Genomic DNA, 25312 nt, shown 5'->3' with positions numbered 1-25312 from the left:
ACCCGGGCAACAAAACGCTCAACCCCCTCCATGCGAATCATCCCACTTCTGGTAGGGACCAAAATTCTCCCCTTCCCCCACAAATGCCAATGCCATTTCACCCCGACCAAAAAAGAACAAAAGTCCAAAACGTTTCAGAATGCCCCTTCTCAACTCACGACGATCCCACCCCTCAGCAGCTGAACGATAACACCCCCCCCCCCCCCCCTCTCAACCTTGTCCTGACTCACTCCCTCACCCAAGCACGATGTGGACAACCTCATGAATAAGAATGACCCAACTCTACCTGATCAATATCATGTTGTTTCCCCACATCAATCCTATTCCCTCTGCTATTCTCCTGTGTCCTCTCCATACACCTGTTATGACACCTGCTGTAACATCACAACACCTGTAACAATACTACAATACCAATACAATAATACACCTGTAACAATTCACCTGTTGTCACACCTTTTAATCCGCCATTGCGCGGTTCTTGCAGCCACAGCTGACCACTGTAGGCCAAACACTTCACACAGTACAATACTAGATCCAAGCCAAATTAATGCAGTTTACAAAGACACCTTCACGCACAGGTACAAATCAAAGACCAAAAAATTACAATGAAAACACTTCAAACACTATCAAACAACATGTTCAGGGAAACACTATCAAACAACATGTACATAACCTCTTTATTTCCAATTCAATGACAAATTTCAATATTCATTCATTTTCCATTCATTCTTTCACCCTACCAAGAAATCATTTCATTCATTTATTTTCCACCAAAACTCATGATCATAGGGGCTGGGATCCCTGCCTTGGTCTGCCCTGATCTTGCCTTGATCCCTGTCTTGTCTGTGATACCGGGATCGGGACCTGGATACCTGCACCAGACCTGGCTTGTTTCTATCTTTTTCCAGCCCATGAGCTGGGCATATAATCCTGCATATTTTGAGTTCATCTCCCATCTGACACACTCCTTCATCCCTTCCCTGGAGGCCTCCAATAATTACCTTTGTGCTTTTTCTTAGCATCCCTTAATTTTAAAGCTTTCCTCAAATTTCCGAACCGTGTTCTCTGGAACTTCCCTCAATGGACCTGCGGACTTCTGTCCGACATTTATTTCCAACCTACCAGGTACATATCGTATGGAAACCTTCCTAGCTGTTTTCAAGATGTACTCCGCCAGAGTACCTGCAGATGGAAGATCGGTCTCACCCGGTTTTCCATTACGATTTCCCATTATTAAGCCCTATTTCCCTCTCAGTGAGGTCACTACTCCGGGTATCCCCTGGTAGTCCTTAGTCACAGAATTCTCTTTCCCTCAAGGTCCCACCTTGTAATACCTAAGATCCCATCTTAGTTCCTCAAAATTTGTCCTGCTCCACATAAAACGGCTCGATCCTGGTTCAGATCCACACAAAGCTATGGAAAGGGGTTCGAGTTTGCCTAGAGATGACAGCACGTTGCTCCTGAGAGATAGAAATGGTCTCCCACCTTAATTTGCTAAGTTGCGGGTACCCTGAGACGATTGCTGCCATCTCCATACGTCGTCTGTCCTTTTGTCCACAGCCTGGTCGGATCCGAGTAACAGCACCAATTATCGTGGCTCGATGTCCGCTTGTCCGAGAAGAACTTAGGACAAACGCCTTGAAAATATGAGTCGTTTTTATTACAGAGCAGTTACACATGCAGGAAAATAGGAGGGCTCGAAACTGGCCGGTCCTTTCTCGAAATATATTTACCAGCGCATCCTGTTTATATACACAGGGGTTAGCGCAAAAAAAAGATAAGATATCTCCGCTGGGAGCTTGCCCAGACAACTCATACTGCCAAAAAGGAACGACGACGTGCCGAGAGACAGTGGCTGAAGACTGCTCTCACAGTCCATAAACAGTTGTATAACATAGCTAAAAGACGCGTCATAAAAATCATTCTGAAAGCAAAAACGTCATATATTTCTGATCGGATTACTAGGAGCTTCTCCTGCAAGCAACTGTTCAGCATTACCAACCGTCTGCTTGCCACCAAAAATACATCCGTTCTTCCCACTGTATTTCCTCAAAACGAACTACCCCACGCTTCCTGCATTTCTTTCACAATAAAATTCAGTCAATAAGAAACAATCTTGACAAGCAGTCACTCCTTTCCTTCGATGATGCTAAACACTGCTTTCACGGACGACCTCTTAGTTCGTTTACTCCTGTTACTGAGGAAATTGTCAAATGTACAATCCTCAAGTCAAACACAAAAACATGTGATCTTGACCCCCTTCACACCGATTTGTTTATTGAGTGTTTGGACACCCTCCTCCCATTTATTACTGCAGTTATCAATGATTCTCTGACTACTGGTTCATTTCCACTTCTCTTTAAACAAGCTCTTGTTAAACCACTTCTTAAAAAGCCCACCCTTGACCTTAACGACATGAAAAATTACCGTCCAATCTCCAACCTTTCCTGTCAAAGATCACAGAAAGAATTGTGCTATCACAGATGAATGACCATCTAGTTTCAAATAATCTTTTCAATTCTCGCCAGTCAGCATATAGACCAGGCCATAGCACCGAGACCGCTCTCCTAAGAATAACCAATGATCTTCTGACCTCTCTTGACTGTGGTAAGGTTTCCGTTCTTGCTCTTTTGGACTTGTCTGCCGCCTTTGACACGATTGACCATCGTGTCTTAATTCGTCGCCTTGAAATCACATTTGGTATAACTGGTACTCCCCTTTCTTGGCTGATGTCCTATCTTACTGATAGAGTGCAAACAGTTGTTGTCAATGGCCAGAAATCAGCCCCCTCTCCACTTTCCTTTGGCGTTCCCCAGGGCTCAGTCCTGAGACCTATCCTCTTTATTTTGTTTGTACACTCAGCCTCTATTTGATCTTGTTGCCAGACATTCTGTTGATCACCGCGCCTTTGCGGACGACAATCAGCTGTACAAAGGAAGCACGATTCAACAAATCGTGCCCACTGTTGAAGTGTTAGAAGGCTGTATTGCCGACGTGAAGGCGTGGATGACCCAAAACAAACTTCAGCTGAACGATGCTAAAACAGAGTCTATGATTGTAAGATCGCACAGATGTCCTCTACAATGTTCACTTCCTACCACTATTCATGTTGGTGAAAGCGATGTAAACTTTGTTTCGTCGGCCAAGAACCTTTGTGTGGTTTTCGACTGTAACATGACATTTTCCAAGCAAGTACTTCAAACTTGCAAATCAGCATACTTTCAGCTGCGCAAGATCGCATCCATTCGCCACTTTCTTACTCCTCAAGCTGCTCTAACTCTGGTCTGTGCCCTTGTCCTCTCAAGGCTAGACTATTGTAATTCTTTGTATGCTGGCTGCCCTCAGTTTCTCTTGGATAAGTTACAAAAGGTTCAAAACTCTGCCGCTCGTCTTGTCTGTAAGGCGAAGAAGTCTGACCATGTTACTCTGCTTCTTGAATCTTTACACTGGCTGCCTGTCTCTGCTCGTGTGCAATACAAAATTTGCACACTATGTTATAAATCATTGTGTGGAACGGGACCTCACTATCTCTCCGATTTGCTCACTCTCTATGAACCTCGGCGACGGCTTCGTTCAAGCGACGACTCTATGACCTTAGAGCCGCCGCACACCAGCACCAAGTCGTTTGGCGAGAAATCCTTTTCCTTTGCTGCACCTCTGCTCTGGAATGACTTGCCTTCCTCTGTTCGACATGTTGGCTCTCTTCCTGCCTTTAAAACCTCCCTCAAAACCTATCTGTTTCACAAGTCTTTCAAAGTCTAAGTCCTGTTTTCCCTTTGGTTTGAGGTGGGACAGAGATCGAGAGTATGTCTGTGTACATGTGTGGGGGAGGGAGGGGAGGAGGAGTGGAGAGTACACATCTGTGGGTTTTGAATGGGGAGGGAGAGGAATAGGGCAAGAGTGAAGGTGTGTCTGTGTGTGTGTATGTTTGTGTGTGTGTGCGGTGTGTGTGCGTTCGCATGATAATGTAAAGCGCCATGAGCGTAGTTTACTCTGCTTTATGGGGCTATATAAGACTCCTTTATTATTATTATTATTATTATTATTTAGTCACATGCTCATAGCATCACACCAATCCCCTCAAGATTCACCCTTATCAGTTGTGGAGGCCATTACACTATACGACAAGCATTCCTGGGTTCATTTCATATGGAAAATGCAAGTTGGCTTTGCATAGGAGCTACAATAACACATTTGAGATTTGACACATTAACACATTTGAGTTTGAGATAACACATTTGAGTTCGAGCTACAATAACACATTTGAGAGAACATCGACCTACATTCTGTTCCAAAAGAATGCAAGGCCAAATTAAAATGGAAGTAAATGAAATTACTTCGACACTTGTCATAATATTTTGTATCCAGTACATACAGTCGTGGCCAAAAATATTGACACCCTTGCACTTTTTTCAAATAACTCACCTTATTCTCCAAAAATAAGTTGAAATTGACAAAGTATTTGGTCTCCACAATTCTTTATTTCACTGTTAATATTACAGAACCTTGCTTTTGATTCAGAACTTAATATATCCTTTTAAATCCGTAAATAAAAATAAATGGCATTGACAAAATTATTGACACCCTAGACTTAATATTTGGTAGCACAGCATTTGGACAAAATACCTGCAGTCAAGCGCTTCCTATAGCCATGCATGAGCTTCCTACACCTCTCCACTGGCAGTATGGCCCACTCTTCTTGTGCAAACTGCTCCAGTTCTCCCAGATTTGAAGGGTGCCTTCTCCCAACTGCTGTTATCAGATCTCCCCACAGGTGTTCAATGGGATTTAGATCTGGACTCAATGATGGCCACTTCAGAACAGTCCAGCGTTTTGTCTTGAACCATTGAAGCGTTTGAAGCCTGGGTGCTTTTTGAAGTGTTTTTGAGGTCATTCTCCTGCTGCAAGACCCATGACCTTAGACAGAGACCCAGCTTTCTGACAAGGGTTGTAGTCCGGCAGCTAAGCTAAATATAGCATAACAATTGTGCATTTTGTGAGGAAAGCACCAAATTTGGCACACTAGTAGACTATCATATTATGAAAAGATCTGGATATTGGGCCATCTCAGATTCAGAGATTTGATTTTTGCAAGATTTGCAGATTTTGCAGATTTGCAAGCTGAGATTGCAACGCCAGGGACGGCCGACTCCTTCCTGCGAGCTGCCCACGTCACCCGCACAAGAAGAGCTCATCAAATCACTGCAGCGGCACTGCACATCCTGCACCACCGTGCGTATGAACGCCACTGTATGACATATGCTGATGATGCAGAAGACCTGCCTGAGTTCGAAGACTGGTGTCACCAGAGAGGAGAAGACATTCCCAACTTTCAGTACTGGGCCACTGTGCTGGAACTAGAGATGTTGGTACTGGTCTACGTGCGTTCTCTGCGGCAGGCTTCATTCACGATGTACCTTGATGCCCTGACGGAACTGGTCCCATGGTTCCATGCCTTAGACCACACACACTATGCCAGGTGGGTCCCTGTTCACCTGAGGGACATGGTTTCACTCCCAATGAAGCACCCAGATGTAGCCAGAGAATTCAGGGCTGGCAACTTCACTGTACAGAAGACGAAGAAGGTGTTCTCTTCGATCCCAATCGAATCGAAATCTTGCAAAAATCAAATCTCTGAATCTGAGATGGCCCAATATCCAGATCGTTTCATAATATGATAGTCTACTAGTGTGCCAAATTTGGTGCTTTCCTCACAAAATGCACAATTGTTATGCTAAGTTGCCCCACTATTGAACATTGCGCTTCAAAATGCCTGGGTAATCTCCTGATTTCATGATGCCATGTATGTGGGGGCAGCAGTCAGCACCCCCTTCCGTTTCCCCCAAATTCCCCAAGAAGAAATCCTGGAGGCACTGGAACTGCTGTACAAGGTTTATTATAGAATTTACTAATAACGTGCACGGAATATTTCAGTCCATGTGCCAAGGCGGCAGCTCCCGATGCACGGCAGTATAACCCACATTAGCAAGAAGCAAGTCGCGATGCGTACAATGCACAAGGAAGCGCCCCGAAGCCATACACCGCAATCTTAGAATTCTCACCGTCAAGCCGGTCATTTCATAGTCCACACCATCCCCCCTCCCCTCATCCCATACTGAGAAATCAAAGAGGTGGTCCAGACAGTAAGGGGCCTCGGGGGGGGGGGGGGTTGGGGGGAGACAAGGCCACAGGGAGAAAATAACACTTCATTTCTAGGGTGCAAGGATTACAATATACCGGCCTTGACAGCGATAGTATTTGGCTGGGGAGCAGAATGACAACATACAAATATGTCTGCTTCCCGCCCTGCTCGGACCTCCGAAGGAGAGGTCGTCTGGCAGGGAGTGGAAATGTCATTCATGGTCTTAAACTGCCTTCCAGAGTATTGGGAGGGTATGGTGTGGGGGGGGGGGGGGGGAATACTCACTAGTATTTGAGTACCCCCAATCGTTGGCATGACAGCTCCTCCATCTGTTACTACAACATATTTAAAGAATAGAAAGATAATTTTAGTTATCACCCTGGATCCCCCGAGGGATATCATTAGAAGTACTTGCGCATTATCCTCAATCTACCTTATACACCATTCAGGTTATGTGAGCCTCCTATCTCCGTCAAGAGTACATTCACACGTGCAATGGGCTTCACACCCTCCTACCATGGAGCGGGATCGGTAGATTGGGGGCGAAGTTCAAGTACCTCAATGGGCCCTTTCTCCCCTTATGAACTGGCTAGACCTAGAGAAGGGAAAGAGAATTACCACATAGCTGTACCAGGGAGAACGTTTACTTAACGGAGTATGCATTGGACTATTGGGTCAACGAACTACATAGAAAATGAAACAATAAATCAAAGGACTATGAAGAAAATGAAATAATAAAATTCACAGGATTAAATGAAATAATAAAAATCAAAGGATTATATGAAATAATAAAAAATAAAAGGATTATTTGATTCCAAACTGGGTAAACTGTAAAAAAGCTTTCCACCTTCAAAATCACTACTAATACTCAGCCGGGCCTGTGAAAGCAAGCTTAGGATTATTGTTAGGCTCACACGCATACAGAAGGTGGCCCATTAACAAAATTTAGGGAGCCATTGAATATAAAGAGGCGGGGGGGGGGGGTGATCTTTAAGTGTACTCTTCCGGAAACGCACACAAATCTTCACTCTTCCGGAAACGCGCACAAATATTCACTCTTCCGGAAACGCTCAACAGAATCTTCACTCTTCCGGAAATGCTCAACAGAATCTTCACTCTTCCGGAAACGCGCAACCAACAGGATGGGTTGTTTGCCTTGAGGCAATCCAGGTTGTCTGCCTTGCGATCATTATGGACTTCTCTCACATCGCAATCCTGTGTGACTTCTTCCATATCCGCATTTACATTCAGTTTGCCAACAAGCCTGTTATATGCAGGGCACGCTCTGTTGGCTTGGTCCAAAGCTTACACCAATTTCTGCCAGTTGCTGTTTCTGGCAGCAAGCTCAGCCATCTTGCTCCTCAACTGAACCGTAAAATATGCCTTGCTCACGTACTGCCTTTGAAGACCATTTGAGGGTGGTCTTCCTGTTGTCAAGGCCTCCACAAGCCATAGGGGAGAGGGGGGGTGGGTCAGCAGCAATCGAAGCCCCAAAGGAGCTGGGGGGGGGGGGCGTGTAGGTCTGGCAAGTCCTGACGCTTGAGCAAGCAATGGGTCATCCCAGACTGGAACCGGATCCTCAGCCACCACTGATATCTGGTCAAGGGTCACTCTCAGGCCTCCTTTACTCGACCCCGGAAGGACCACACAGGGAGAACCTTGTACCTTCAGTGCAAACTTACTGACACACACAGATCAAATTCCTACCACCCCCCACTGGCAATGACGATCCATATGAGGAGGCCCATGAACGATCCTTTTGAACCCCATTTTCCCAATTGGCATTTATTTACCTCATCTGTCAGATGGCTGGCTATTTATAGCCGCATTCCCTGCGTTGTGCCTGGAAATTCAAATGCTATATTTACCTTCCCCAATTTCCAAAAACACCTCCCTTTAATCATTTCCCTGCATCTAACAATACATTATTTGCCAACCATTATCTCCCCAATCATTATCGGTCAATGGAGAAACTCACCACATTTTCTCCATCTTGCTTTGTTGCCTTCCTGTATTGCAAGCATCATTTTTTTTGTAAACACAAATATTTGTAAACATGATCCTGTATCGCTTCCATTCCAGAAGCGTCTCATTCCTGCAACTTAAATCCGAAGCACAATTTTATCCAAGAAGAAATCCATCTCAACAATCATCCTGTGTAAAAATTATCTATATTGACTCACACCACAATTCACATCACTGCAGCTGGTAGTTAAATATCAAAAAATCAACTGGTATTCTCCCTTTGAAAACCTCACTCTTATCCTATCAATACCTGGACATACTCATTTTTTTGTCCCCTGGACAAGCAAATTTCACACCAGTATACATCACTGGAGAATTATCTGAAAATTAAGAAATCGTTTCCAATTTCTCCAGCTAAATTCTGTCCGCAATCACCAACTCTACCCTCCTTTTGCACTTTGCCCTAGGTCCTAGAACCCAGAGTCGAACGTGCAAAGTAAAACACTTCTTTACACATTTTCTAATGGAATCGCCCTATCAATAATTTCATTGATGTGATGCCAAAGTACCTGGTGGAGTTTTGTTCCCTTGGACTGCAGAGCTGTGATCCGATCTTCACCAACACCCAATCACCTCTTTGATCGGGATCAACCTGCGTGTGGAAACCTAGCACAATTTTGTTAAACAAAATCCACAACTTCCCATCCATTGGTGCACTTTTCCCCAGTGCAAGCTAACCACTCTTATCACTTCAAAAACAACAGTCCATAACCACTTTCCTTTATTTCCTGCCTTTACCATCAACTTTTTAAAACCTTTTCCCCTACCTTATCGGGAAACCTTGCAAAGTCACTTGTCATTGACAAATAATTCATCTGATTCGACTTTCCTTTATCATCTTCGCACTTTCCCAAAACATTTTTCACATTTACTCCCAAAACATGTCTTCAGACACAACCCACATGAGTTGTAAATACACTTTCCCCTTCCAGGCGCATCTGTCTAGCCATTCACTGATTGTCCACAAGATAACATCACCATATTTCACACCTCACCTCCCTAGACCACCCTGTGGTCCCCCGAGAGATGCATCCCAATGTTAAAATCACCTCAGCTCTCGAGAGCTCAATTTCGACCCATGAGCTCGCCCCATGGACTTCATGAACACAAATCGGACAGGCAGACATGGGTGGAACCAGGCAGGGGGTAGGGCGAAACCAGAAATAACCACAATTACCTTCTGCCAAGCAGGAGGCTAGAGCAGTAGAGCATTATCACTCCATCTGCCTTCTGCCCAAGTCCGGCCCAACCCTCTGAGTTTCCATTCACAGACAGACAGACAATCGAGGCCAGTCACAAGGCTCCAATTCCCATCCAAAGGACACTACTTCGTTAGACTGGCGTAGTCTCTTGGCCAGCTCGTTTCAACGAACTACATGCAAACAACTAGTTTGCCAACAAAATCATTTGTCCCTCGAAGGCAAATTCTGCCATCCTCATGCAGACATCAGTGCCTCACTTCCCCAGTTACTTTCTGGCATTGGGTGGCATCCCAATGCTCTTAAACAAACAGCTTCAACAACATCAAACATTGAATTCATTTCCCCAGAACTCATTCCCCTGCTCAGGAGCCATCATTTTGTTAAAATCATTAGACATGCCCAATGGCACTCCACTCTGCTCAGGATTGCACAATACTGGATTCGAACCTCCAACCCAGCCACCATTTCTCTGAAACAGCTCCAATGTTTACTTCTTCCCCACACACAAGCCATTCCAAGCCTGCAACTGTAAACAAAGATATCCCAACACGCCATGACCTTCACAACTCCCACCAAGCTAGCATTTCCAAAACAAACTACTTTGTCTCTTCTTTTCCAGCCAGGTAAACTGTCGGGGAAGTGGTGGGTGAGACTCAAGACGCCAATGGTCGGAAACAGGTTTTACAAAAGGTCACAACTTTATTAACTGGTTATTCACTTCATTCCATTACCAAATAATACCGTTTAACTCAATGGACCAGGTTAACTCTATCCGCATAGTCCCTCTTTCGTGGCTGCAGCGCCGAACCCGTGGTACGCGTTCATTCCGTCGGGCAGGGCTTCTCGTGGCAAGTGCTCCTTGACTCCAAGTCTCTTCTGCTTATATCGGCAAACTTCAGTTAATCCTCTGTCCGCTGAAATCGTAATCCCTTCTCCGCTGCTTCTAATCCGTTCTCCGCAAACGTTACTGGTCGCCTCACTGGCACCAGCTCGCTCTCCTCCGTGCTGGGAATTTGCTTCATCCACTTTGCATCCCGATGAAAGACAATAGTACGGGCTTGGGAATGTGTGTTAGCCCGGGGTCGTGCTAAAGCTACACAACAGGACTCCCAGCTTCGACAGGGCGAGATGCATTCCTGACATTCTTACGACCACCTGCTCGTACCTTGGTTAGTTACCAGTTCCAACCAATAAGTTACACTGAGTTACACTTCCACAATTCCCTCATCTTTTTGTTTTTGTTTATATTAACCATTAATCTAAACATCAATATAAGTAAACAATCAATCACTACAAGTAAACATCAATACAAGTATAAGTAAATAATCAATCACTGCAAGTAAACATCATTACAAGTATAAGTAAATAATCATAACTTTGGTAATCAAATTCCCTTAGGCATACACCGTCATCCTGCAAGAATCACAAAACATTTCGTTGGTCATTGACTCCTTCCATATTGTTCAATCTATTGCATTTGCATCACAAATATCTTTGTAAAACAACACTTCACCATCACCAAGATACAACAATTTTGCTTCACCATTTTCAAGTTTTTAAAGCATCTGCAACATCTGGCAAAAACGTTTCCCTCCAAACAAATGTTGATTCTTTGTTTGAAAGGAAGGGCTGATCACTTGTGTTTGAATTCAGGTATGAAACATTTTCTTCTGTCTTTATGAACACCTGCACTACTTCGTGTAGGATTTCGCTGTTGTGGTAACGGTGCGGAATCATAGACTGACCCTGCTCTCCATGTAGCATTCTTGCCACTCTTGCTGTGAACCATAATGATTCCTTGAACAAGGCCTTCGCCCAGTTGTAGTCGACTTGCCTCCTCCCTCATTATGAGTGGGCAGCAAGTGTTGGTGTAATGTTGATTGGCCAGCAAGATGTGGAACAGGGATGCCGGATGCATCCACAATGATGTTGGGACCATGGTGTTCAGGTCATTCATGGTCCTTACCAGGAGCAACCAGCAGAATCGTGCACAGCTGTTGTGACAAGGGCACAGCCGTTTTTTGCAGCTCCATGCTGGTTCCCCGGACGTTGGTGAAGTAATAACATATGTCCCCGCATTTCACAGAGGTTGCAGGTAAAATGTCATTGTCTGGCAACTTCTGATGTGATGAATGTTCGAAGCCTTCGAACAAGAGTAAGTGATCGCCTTTCTTTCATATGTTGCAGTGTGATCCAGGCAAATGGTCACATAAATTTCCTTGGTGAAGGTAAGCATTCATCTCCAAGTTACACGGGAGAATGTCTTCATCATTCTTTGAGAAAGAGGGTGTATGCCACGATTAACTTCATTTTTTAGTCACAAATTTTCTTTCTCGAACTTCTTCCCAATTCCGTTAGCACTCCCTTCAAAATGTGATCTCGTCTTATCCTTATGCTCAGTCACATCTGAATCTGCTTTCCACACACACTGAATCAGATAGGGTACATCTTACCATGAAATCAGCATAATCATGTATATCTTCCGACAGTTTCACATTCAACAATTTGTTGTTTTCCCTTACAACATTCAAAAAGTTATATTCATTTATATGCGTCACACAAATAATATTCAATCAGGTATGTATTTCACTACTAAACTAAGAATAGCATCCACAATTGCTTTCAGGTTAATATAGTTCAAAAATTAACTTGTGCAGGTATTTTAGCACTACTCTAAGAAAATAAATTGTATATGATTACAATCACAAACAGGAATATCTAATTCCCAACAAAAATTTTCCCAAACCAACAAATTAAGCATAATGTATTATTACCATAATTCCTCTCCACTTTTTCTTTTCCCCTTTTTTTTTTTCCCTAACAGTGTGTCACTCGTGGTGATATGAGTTCACTGATATTGTAATTGACACAACTCATAACATTGTCGTTATGCCATTATCTTAATTCTACTGTATTCATTTGCAACATCACTTGATTTAATCTTTTAATCTCAGTATTTATGTCGCCATAAAAGTCTTCCTTTTCTGGTTCCACATTTCTTTCCTCATTTGTCACTTCATGCGTTATCATCGTGTTGTTGGTTACCTTATTCAAACACACCGTCACTAAGGCTTTCAAGCAAGCCACCACTAAAACAATTGCCAATATAACTACTAAACCAACAAACAAGTCTGCTACTCCTTGTATATATTCATACCTATGACATAATTATATGTCGATGACATTCAACATTATATACCAAACTAACAAGCTTCCTAAAAGGTAAATAAAGAAAATCCATTAATATGTAACATAAATCAGATTATTTGTCTTACCCTGATCCCCCTATCTCCCGGGGTTGAACTCAATCCCCTGATCATGAGTGTAGTTGTGATACATTTTTCACTCATGTTGTATTAATATCAGCAGGTAATTGTATGTCATGTAGGCAAATAAATGTCACTATCCCAAGTAGGAATATCACATGTTGAAAATGTAATGTTTATCAATGCAAGGGGTGTTAAAATGTAATTCAAATGACTGTAAATCACGACTATCATTTATCTGCCACTGAATGTTCTGCTGGGCTGCTAGGTGCAGCCTCATTTTCTGTGGGATCGTCCACCTTAGCCCCATGTGCTTGCTTGCAATGAGAGGCATGAATCCAACTTTCTATATTGGGTCCATATTTGTTTCTATTCTTATCAATCTCCTATGGTTTATCATTTCGTTCCAAGATACCGCAACCAAAGGTTTTAACCAAAGCTCTACCAAACTATTTCCAATTTGAACAAAAAAATGCCAGTGAAACAATGATTCGAAGAATTAACTTCAAGGGGTCAATAAATTTATTCTATAGCCAGATCTAATTTTCCCATCCAATAGTTTGCCTTGCCACATGTCATATTATAACACTTTAATAAACCTTCGAAAAATGTTTCCCATCTCAACAAATTTCCTTTTTACAAATAGCCATGTGTAACTTACGTATTTAACTACAATTTCCTCTCAATTTGTTTGGCCTAGCTGGCCGCAAAAGTGGCTGCCAGCATGCAGTACCGTTCTTTATCTACCAAGGAAGTGCTCGTCCACAAAAGACCTCTACCAAAATGTTGTTTGTAAAAACAAATCTGGGATTTCTGATTACATGGATGCACACTCTCAGGACATTTTCAGGCTGCTGTTAACAATCCACTACGATAAATTAATTCCTTTACCCACAATCAAATAATTAGTACAAATTGAGGATATTATCCCTATCACATTCTTTTATAGATTCATTATGTTGGATCTAATTTTTTCCAATAATTTTCCACTGCTGTAAGGAAGAATATCGTACTTAATTTGCCCAGCATCGAATAATTTATTTACTATCCTTTCTCATCTGTTAACCAGTGACTTTGTTTGAACTCCAGAACTGAAAACCCACAATAGTTCAAACCAGCAAAATTTTCTTTACTATTTTCCCATATCATCTATGCCTAAACCACATCCATACATACAGCACAATTTATATGCTGATAAAATTCAAGTTTATATATATAAAAATCCATGAGCAGAGTACTCTGGGAAGTCAGTGTAAGACCTCTCCAAAATTTGGCTAATTTTGTACTCCCACATTTTTATGAAGCTCATATCCATAAATAGCTTTGATTCTCATATAAATTCGATCACAATGGAATCCCAAGATTACTTCCAATTTTTTACTATTAATGAATAGCTGCTCATAACTCAGCAAATCAAATCTTTATTCTCCATCTCCCTTGACAAAAGTGATAATTTTCATAATCAAATTATATTTCTATTTTTTTTATTTTATTTTATGAATTCTCTCGATATGCGATCCCATCCCCATGGAACTATCTATTTTTCAGACAAGGCACACTGTCGGTGTCAACAATCTTGTAAGATTGATACACAAAAACAAAAACAACAAACACAAACATTGATACACAAAACACACACACACGCATGCATTATGCATATTTCTTTGCGTTGGAACCATTATTTACAGATCAGGATGGGTGTCAGTTTTATTTCATTTTCATAAAATTTGTCCTTCAATTTTATAAATGCTAATACGCAAATGGACCAAAAAGTTTATTTTTAGAAAACCCCTATGATGTCACATTGAAATTACCCTTTCAGTTCCCACCATAATTTATCCAAATTTGACTACACACCCATTTGCATGTCAGTCGACCACTGACCTATCAATCATGCGGAACACTAGTCCGAAATTCCCACCTGATCATCATGTGACTCTTGTCACTTGGTTTCAAAAATTTGCAAAGCAATTGTTCCAACTTTGCAAATTTAAAATTTTGTGCCCAACATAAAAGATCCAATTTCGGCATTTGATCAATTAATTACTAATTTGCTTACAAGCAAAAGAAAAAATGAATAATTCTTGCTCCGAAAACCTTTTCAGACACAAGAATCATCGACAGTTATTCATGTTTGTCCAGTAATCTAATCTGTTGAGGCCAATCGTCATTTGGGATTTGCCGCAATGAAGGCCTAATCATTGTCTGAGGTATCGGTCAGCACTGGTACCCTTGATCTTAGTTTACCCTATGAACTTGTCTTCCTTTTGGTATACGGACATCCTCTTTTCCAATGTCCCATCCGTCCACACTTGAAACACCGGTTTCTGTCGTTGCCTGGTCTGTGCACCTGTGCACTTGTATTGCTGGGCTGCATCTCTACATCCCTGAGTTGCCACTGCAATCTCTCGTTATCTCCCGAAACACGAAAAAATTCTCTGTACCGTCCTTTTTGGGGAGACAACTGGAAATCAGATGGGACAACTGTCCCTTTCATTCCTAATTTCGAGGGCAGTTGTGCATTTGTCTCCTCCACTGTATCCTGTATCCTTTTTATTTTAAGTTCTAGATCCGTTATCCGTTCTTGCTGTTCCCGTTGTCTGGATTCACCATCCCAAAGATGGAATGCAAGCCAGTCTACCGTTAGATTCTGTCTCTTCCTGGCTTTCAATCTTTGTTCCAATCTTTCCAATCGACTTCGCTCAAATGTACCATCTCTTGGAAACTCCTCATCATGTCCCTTTGTCCACAAATACCAATTCTCGACCTGCCTTATAGCTTCGGCACCATAACGGTCGTACATATGATGTGTACAAGTACCTTTTTGTGGAATCTCTGGTTGTCCTTGTGTATTCTTGCAGGCTCCATTTCCCATTCTGCCTTTTATCAAAGTAGCGTTGGATGTGTTGTAGTTTGTTCCTCTAAAGCTTCACTCGTACCTCCAGGAAGGATCTCTCCACCTGTTCAAACGGTGATTTCCAGAGAATCTCTCTCACCTGTGGCTTTTGCACAATCCAATCTCACAGATCAGTATTTGCAGATGAGCCAGAGGGTCAGTATGAAATGGGTGAATCCTCAGGTGTCCGCTCTGTTGAAGGGGAAATCATACAATGGTAACCGCACATATATATCTATATATAAACTCACCACCTTGCTCAATTTTCCAAGGTTGTCTTCACATTGATAATATCTCACAAAGATATTAAAGCTTCTTTCTTGAGACCGCATTTTCATCAATCAAACGATCAATATATTCAATTTAATTTATTCAATTCACTTTATCCAGTTAAATTTATTCAATTAAATTCAATCAATTAGATTCAATCAATCAACAATTCAATCAATTATTCAATTTCAATTAATTCATCAATATTCATCAATAAATCAAATTAATCATTTTGGATGACTCCTTGCATAAGCCCTTTCCCCAATGATGTCAGGACAGGTCCATCCATTGACTGAGATCGAATCTCATCGGTCGTCACCTCTGGTTCATACCTCATGTCAATTGACGAATCACTGTTCTGTCCTAGGGTCATATCTGACCTATTTTTCCATTTTGCCTGGTCTTCACAAATTTTCTTTGCAACCACTAAAGGCAACTCATCCTTCATTCGTGAGACCGCCAAAATGGATGGCAGATATTAAAGTTCTTTGGGAAAAATATCTCATCATTTTTCTTTTAATAGTACCCAAATCTCTTGGCAATATAAATTTCGTAAAACTCCTGAAATAAGACTGTAAAATTCCTTCAATCATGCTAAATTTTGAAACTCCATCACTTGTAACACCCAATTTATCCCATAGGGCTTGAAAGTTCTTTCCCAAGTTCATGCAATCATTCTGCATTTGAACCCTATGATATCATTCATAATAATCATCATGATTTTATAGTCATGGTCCTATCATAATCATCTATTTAAAACGAACATTTCCTTTATCACCACAGCTATGTGGTATAATCAACAATAGAATAAAACTGTACATAGCAACAGGCTACCTCATGGCCACTTAGTATACATATTGACAATAAGTCATAACAATATCGAATAATCATTGAACAATTAAAAAATCGCTTCCACTGCTCCAGCCGCAGCATTCGTCATTTTGTCTGCTCATCCGCGTGACCAAAACGAAATAAAGGGAGCTCAACCATTATACAGCGCTTTTAATGGCGCATACCATAGGAACTCAACGCAATTTCGACTCGGCCAGAAAACGAGCAAATTTTGCAGGATGTTAACTGGAATTAGTCGTGAAAATATATCCAAAATACACAAAAATACACACCCACAAAAATAAACAACAAAACCCAAACAAACCCAAGGTCGACCATATTACACAATTAAATTACACCTTAAATTATTCATTAAATTACTCATTAAATTACTCATTAAATTACTCATTAAATTACTCATTAAATTACTCATTAAATTACATCATTTCAGCATCGTATTGATTGCTGAAATGTTCATGGGTTTGAACACACCTTAAAAGAGGTATGCTTTGCGGTGTTGCCCACCTACCACGTTGAATTAAATTACATCATTTCAGCATCGTATTGATTGCTGAAATGTTCATGGGTTTGAACACACCTTAAAAGAGGTATGCTTTGCGGTGTTGCCCACCTACCACGTTGAATTAAATTACATCATTTCAGCATCGTATTGATTGCTGAAATGTTCATGGGTTTGAACACACCTTAAAAGAGGTATGCTTTGCGGTGTTGCCCACCTACCACGTTGAATTAAATTACATCATTTCAGCATCGTATTGATTGCTGAAATGTTCATGGGTTTGCACACACCTTAAAAGAGGTATGCTTTGCGGTGTTGCCCACCTACCACGTTTAATTAAATTACATCATTTCAATTAAAAAAACATCGCTTCTACTGCTCCAGCTGCAGCATTCGTCACTTTGTCTGCTCATCCACATGACCAAAACGAAATAAAGGGAGCTCAACCATTACACAGCGCTTTTAATGGCGCATGCCATAGGAACTCAACGCAATTTCGACTCGGCCAGAAAAAGGAGCAAATTTTTCAGGATGTTAACTGGAATTAGTCGTGAAAATATATCCAAAATACACAAAAATACACAAAAATACACACCCACACAAATAAACAACATTTATTCCGTTCAACAGAACAAACATTTCCTATATCATGACATGCATGTCTTCAAAATTATATGACCAAGAGAAAAAGTAAAACTAATTAAAACTGCGGGCAGTGATAATCCGGGGACCATACCGCTCCATCCTGATTGGACGGGTGCGTGCTAGAGTCGTTAACAACGACAGTCCAGATCCGATTGTTCAAAATTTCAACTCAATCGATCGAAAAATGAACGCAGGGATGCATTTTAAAGGTGCAGTGGCACTAACTGAGTTGCCACGAACATGGCCACGAAATTGCCAATATAGCCATCACAAAATATTTTCCTTAATCAATTGGCTCATAGCATAACCAATCTGCAAGTATTTCATCCGAAGATGTATCTCTGAGGAATTTTAATTAAATAAGTCATTTATAAATCAACGAGTTAATTTATTAAATGATTAATCAATAAATCAAAATTTTCCTTGACAGCCACATCACTTGGTCAGTGTCATGTCCAAATATCAGCTTCCTTACTCAAAAGGTGCCTGAGTTAATGTAATGTAATTACTGTAATAAGATTACTGCAATTACTGTAATGATTACTGTAATTACTGTAATTACCGGAACTGTAATTACTGTAATTACCTCAGGTAATTACTGTAATGTAATTACTGTAATGTAATAAAAAATGTAATTAATTAAATAAGTACTTCATTAATCGCTAATAATTAAATAACTCGTGAATTCTTATCCGATTTACTTAACATTTGAGTGTCCCCAAAACGTTGGAGCAAAACGTTGCAACAACGAAAGTGAAACGTTGTAGCGACGTTGTGGAAACGTCAGCAAAACCCAACATTTGAATGTTCCCAAAACGTTGGAGCAAAACGTTGCAACAACGAAAGTGAAACGTTGTGGCGACGTTGTGGAAACGTCAGCAAAACCCAACATTTAAATGTTCCCAAAACGTTGGAGCAAAACGCTGCAACAACGAAAGTGAAACGTTGTGGTGACGTTGTGGAAACGTCAGCAAAACCCAACATTTAAATGTTCCCAAAACGTTGGAGCAAAACGTTGCAACAACGAAAGTGAAACGTTGTGGCGACGTTGTGGAAACGTCAGCAAAACCCAACATTTGAATGTTCCCAAAACGTTCCAACAACAAGTTCCAACAACAAGTTCCAACAACAAGTTCCAACAACAAGTTCCAACAACAAGTTCCAACAGCAAGTTCCAACAACAAGTTCCAACAAGTTCCAACAGCAAGTTCCAACAACAAGTTCCAACAACAAGTTCCAACAACAAGTTCCAACAACAAGTTCCAACAACAAGTTCCAACAACAAGTTCCAACAACAAGTTCCAACAGCAAGTTCCAACAACAAGTTCCAACAACAAGTTCCAACAACAAGTTCCAACAACAAGTTCCAACAACTAGTTCCAACAACAAGTTCCAACAACAAGTTCCAACAACAAGTTCCAACAACAAGTTCCAACAACAAGTTCAAACAACAAGTTCCAACAGCAAGTTCCAACAACAAGTTCAAAATCCTCAATTTCCATCCGATTTACCCATGCTATCTGTCTGACAAATTTCGTCAAAAAAAAAACACAACAGCACTGGTTTTGCTTCCTGGAAGCTTCCTGCAAAACGCTTTGCTTCTCGCAAAACGTCCACCAATGGGAACTAGAGGGAGGGGAAGGAGCGGGAGCAAGAGACAGGTAGCCGGAATGAACATGAGGGACAATGAGGGACAGTGAGGGAGTGTCGGTATGCAATTTTCATCCAATCGCCATCTTTCACAATAATTCTGGACCGGCATGAGATGGCGTTGTCTGTCATTAATTTATATTGTAATCAAACGAGTTTTAGACATGGCGGGAGAACTGAAAAAAAATTATTTATTTATTTATTTAAAACGGGTGTACACGATTGTACACGTGTACGGACCTTACCGAACCTTACCGAACCGGCAAACAAATCGCCTCATGGTGCACTCATGGGCCGATTCGCCTCCAGAACAGAGTAAGGCTTTTAATACCCAGCGTATAATGTACATATCCTCGCAAGCACACGAATAATAGAATCATTTAAAACGTTCCATCCGTGACTTTTACCTCGGACGGTCGTGACAAAAAATACGTTTACACTCCTTGGATTACCTATGGAATGCAAGCCCCACACACACCTCCTCCACCAAGTTCAGAATTCATATTTCATAATGGACGCCATGCTTACCTTGGCGACGTCCACTCGAAATTCCAGCGGTGCCTCCAGATTGTCGGGGAAGTGGTGGGTGAGACTCAAGACGCCAATGGTCGGAAACAGGTTTTACAAAAGGTCACAACTTTATTAACTGGTTATTCACTTCATTCCATTACCAAATAATACCGTTTAACTCAATGGACCAGGTTAACTCTATCTGCATAGTCCCTCTTTCGTGGCTGCAGCGCCGAACCCGTGGTACGCGTTCATTCCGTCGGGCAGGGCTTCTCGTGGCAAGTGCTCCTTGACTCCAAGTCTCTTCTGCTTATATCGGCAAACTTCAGTTAATCCTCTGTCCGCTGAAATCGTAATCCCTTCTCCGCTGCTTCTAATCCGTTCTCCGCAAACGTTACTGGTCGCCTCACTGGCACCAGCTCGCTCTCCTCCCTGCTGGGAATTTGCTTCATCCACTTTGCATCCCGATGAAAGACAATAGTACGGGCTTGGGAATGTGTGTTAGCCCGGGGTCGTGCTAAAGCTACACAACAGGACTCCCAGCTTCGACAGGGCGAGATGCATTCCTGACATTCTTACGACCACCTGCTCATACCTTGGTTAGTTACCAGTTCCAACCAATAAGTTACACTGAGTTACACTTCCACAAAACCAAGGTACACTTTTGACTGTACATATTATTTAACCACGATTACATGAAACTTAACACTCGGACTGCTCCCTGGAGCAGTCATAACTTGCCTCCTCACCTCACCCAATAACAAACGAACCCCCAACCAATCCCCAATCACCTGATATCAAAAAACAATTATTTTTAAACCCTATGAGATGTCTTGCTTGCAGACAGACAAACAGGTGAAACCATATCCTTCACTCACATTTGGTGGGGATTAAACCCACAAACTCCCATAAAGGCAAACAATTAATATATTGTCAACATTCATCTCATATCGCTCTCTCATCCCCCTTCACGTGGCCCCATCCTTCCACAGGATCACCATCACCTAACAGCCAGAACTATCGCGACTGATTCAACTGCACACCAGTCAACACATCCGGGGAAAAATGGGTGGATGGAAGGGGGGGGTAATAGGAGGGGTGGGGGTGTAATGGGGGGCAGTATGACAGAGGGCACAAGCCCACCAACAGGCCGGATCCAACTCCGGACCTTGCCAGCCCTACTAACGAATGCGTCCCTTTGCTAATCAGGGACACCCCTTCACAACCATTTACAGCAGGTGACCACAACAACTCGTCCACCTGGTACCCACTCGACCAACAGGTGACCCGACAATCAAGCAGACAGACAGACAGACAGACAAACGAAACTGTCACGTCTGCAGACACAGAGGGAATGACATTCGACACCCCAACAGACACCGCAGACACCACCTTGATCCACACTTGCAAACGCAGCCAGACACACCCAGACGGACACAGGGATGAAACCATAACATCTATTCCTCCTCAGTGGTGAGGGCATGACCCCCAGCACCACATGTCGGCCTCTGGCATCTTACAGCCCTTCTTGGAGGCATGCTCCACGATGCAGCACCACCTCTACCTGGTGCACATCTTCCGCACCGCACACCCAACACATCACTCCAATTCAGCCCCCACATGTCACACGACCATAAACCTCAACCTCCTACACTGTCCGCAACGCAAGCCATCGCGCCCGCACAGCACCTCACAAAGCACCTCCCTGCAGTCCAATTCACATTACACCGCACCATCGCATGCTCACCTACGATCTTCACAGCGCTACCGCCAAATGCACCCACAAACTACAAAGCCGTTGTCAGTCTCATCAAGACAGATGCACGGACGCACCGACGCTCCGACGCACCTCCGAGATGCATCACGCGCCCACACCTGTTCCACGGCACCTTGACCTTGCAACTATCATCCACATCACATCCGTTCAAGACAACTAAGCCAGCGTTCCATCACAACCCTCGGCACAGTGAGAAATTTCGCTTCACACTGTATATCGTTCACTGTAAGGGCACCGGAAATTCATTATTTTCTTGAAATCCTCTATTCGACCACAGCAATCGCCTATTATTTCGATGCCTTTTATATACTACACATTACTATCAAAGTTTATTCAGCTTTTTTTTTTTTGTACACTGAATCGAGGCTCGTGAAAGAGCTAACATTTATTTCACAAACAAATCAACCAGACAAACAAAATATATAAAAAGAGGGAGCGGAAGACAAGATGGGGAGAGAAGGGGAAGCACACAAACATAACATTTGAGAGCAGGGAGATGTGTGGGAGGGAGAGGGCTTGGGGGGAGGAGGCGTGGGAAGGGGGGGGGTATAATGGGAGAAGTATAAAACACAAGGACACCAAGGACTTCCAGGACAAAAGTTGGTATTTCAAAAAAGTGGATTCGGGGTGAAATTAGCGGGGGTAGAAAAGATCAAGGTTTTGGTTGGGGGAAGATAAGAGATGGTGGTGAACAGCGGTTTTAAAGACCTGGAGGGAGGAGTGGGATTGAAGAGAGTGAGGGAGTTTGTTCCAGAGGCCGGAGAAAAGAGGAATGAAAGAGTGAAGGTGAGCAGAGAGTCTTGATTTTGGCAGTTTAACCATAAGAGGGTTGCAGGCAGATCTTATGCGACCTGTAGGAATATTTGGGGGACAGAGCCCAGAAGGAGCTGGGGGGGCAAGGCCAGAGAGGAGTCGGTAGAAGACGGAAAGACCACCAACCTGCCTGCGGCGAGTGAGTGAAAGGCCCTTGGAGTTAGCTTCATCGCGGGAGATTCCAATGATTCTGAATGCTTTGGTTTCAACAGCGTGAAGACGAGCTAGGTGTGAGGCAGGAGCACCAGCCCAGAGGGGAGAGCAGTATTCCATTGAGCTGCGAATGAAAGCCTTGTATGTGGTGAGGAGCTCAGGTGTGCCAAGTAAGGACTTCGCATGAGCACTTCGCACTTCGCAGCTTCTCTTTATAATTCCATTATAAGCTTAACGTATTTCTCACAGCATTGCATGCCAGGAGCCACAGGCTCGCATTACACCGACATGGCATCTAGCGCCTTGCATGAAACATTATGCTGGACAAGACAAGAACGACTCGCGTTCTCACATGCATACACAAAGATCATATAACAAAGTCGAAGTGCCCATCTCTCTAGATGACCCACAATGCACCTGGGCACATCCTCCAAGCCATATGCCATATGTAGGGTAGGGTTCTCCCCAATACTCACGCACCTTTCTGTCCCACAATGCACCTTTCTCTCCAGACGGCTCTCCCAAAGTCTTTCGCTTCAATCTCCTCTGCACCTGTGCCCACGATCGCGGAAGCGCCGCTGTTACAGGGTCCTCCCCTATCCGCTGGTCTCGGTAAACCTCCAAACCCCGAGAGGGTCCCCGGCAGAAAGATATGTTATCCTTGGTTGAAATCAATCAAATCAATAATGAAACCACACCAAGGGTTATGAACAAACAATAATATATTATAAATCACACCGGATTCACGACACAAATAATAATAACAATTCGCCCTACAATCACTATTTTTAAGATGGTACCACCTTATCTCGTCCTTTAACCCAAACTCACAGTACTCCCCCAATGTCTCTGTACCCCTCCAAGGCGAGGTCGATTCGCTCCAGCGATCGTTGGATCAATGTCCGATCACAATCAATTGAGGCGTGGACGATTGAAGCAACCCACAGGTCACGTGGTCCAACACCCAGCACAATAGCGGTGGAATGGGAAACCTCCCAAAGACACGCTCCGACGTACACATTTGCGGTTCAATCAACGAATCTCCGTATAATCCTCAAAAGCCACTTTCTTGCACAGCCGTCCCCAGCAACCCACCGGGGAATAATGCCCGGCGGACGTGACAAAAACCTGGTCACTGCAGGTTGCGCGCGTGGCGAAGATGGCGGACGGCTTTCACTCGAACCGGGGCTTTGAGGCAAGGATACTCCGGGACGTCAATCAGGATACCCGACTACACAGGCTCCACAGCACTCCGGCGATATCTCCTATCGCACGAACTTCCTTTCAAGGACGCAAGGTTCGCTCGCACTGTACGCGCGACCGCTCAGTCCGGAGCTTCAACAAAAACGTCTCTTCATGATCTCCTCCCGCCTCTTCTTCTTCGCTCCCTTTCTCTTCCGGGTCACGATCCGGATTTCCGGCCACATTTTACCAGGAGCGCTTTTAAACCTTTTAACCACAATAACCCTTACTGAGAACCAACAATAATAATAATACCAACAATAATTAGGGCCAAATCCGTAACACTTGCCCCCCTCAAGAAAGAACGTTTGAACACAGCGAAAACTTTCTTTGTAGGCAAATTCTTGAAACCAACACAAATAATCAATGTTTCCCCAAAAATAAAGCAACAAAACGTCGAACAACTTACAGAGATTTCCAAAGTTAATTCACTCTGGACACAGCATCAGCAACGACATTGTCCCTGCCCTTTACATGTTCAATTTCCAAGTTACCCCTGCAAAGCCAAACTCCCTCTCATCAACCTCTGATTTTTACTTTTAGTTTCTTTTGAATGAAGGTTAAGGAGTTGATCAAAAATCCAAAGTCAAGCCAATCGATAGCACTTTTTCTGGGAGGCCGAGCTGAGGGCCAGGTTCCATGGTGGTTGGGTGGTGAGGCCTAGACATATTCACTACCAGGACGCCTTTAGGAACATGGAGTTCACGGTTAGTCCGTGTTGGAAAATTCACTACATGGACGCATTTAGGAACGTGGAGTTCACGGTTAATCCGTGTAGGAAAGTTTACTACATGGACGCCTTTAGGAACGTGGCGTTCATGGTTAACCCGTGTAGGAATCTTGGCTCGGCTGCTCCACAGCATTCAGTGCTTCAACTCTTTCTAACTTTCCTAACAATCACGGTTGGACCACTTGTCACAGTAGTCACCTGAATGGCGGTCTCCTTCTCGGCCACTGCTCTGATAATCCTTCCTTCGGGAGCTGTCATAACTCTGGAAGCCTCCAAAATAATATCGATTGCGGCCACCACCACTACTACTCCGTGGTCCTCCTTTGTAGCCCCCTCGACCCCTAGGAAATGCCTTCCCTACTGTGATGGTCCGACCCTCCAACTCCTTGCTATTCAGAGCCTTTTCTGCCTCTCTGGCGTCCTTTGAGTTTTCAAATGTGACAAAGCCAAACCCTCTTGACTTTCGTGTCTCCCTGTCTTTTATCAGCAGCACTTCCAAAAGCGGTCCATATTTGATGAATGCAGACTCCAGAACATCTTCCTTTGTTTTGAAGTTCAGTCCACCGACAAATAACTTGCTAAATTTGTCGCCATCCCTAACTGGTGTTGTGTTATTTTCCCTACTGGGCTTTTTAACAAC

This window comes from Myxine glutinosa, chromosome 9 (genome assembly GCF_964187855.1).
Source record: "Myxine glutinosa chromosome 9, kmMyxGlut1.1, whole genome shotgun sequence".
Classification (NCBI taxonomy): domain Eukaryota; kingdom Metazoa; phylum Chordata; class Myxini; order Myxiniformes; family Myxinidae; genus Myxine; species Myxine glutinosa.
This window is presented reverse-complemented; position numbering follows the sequence as displayed.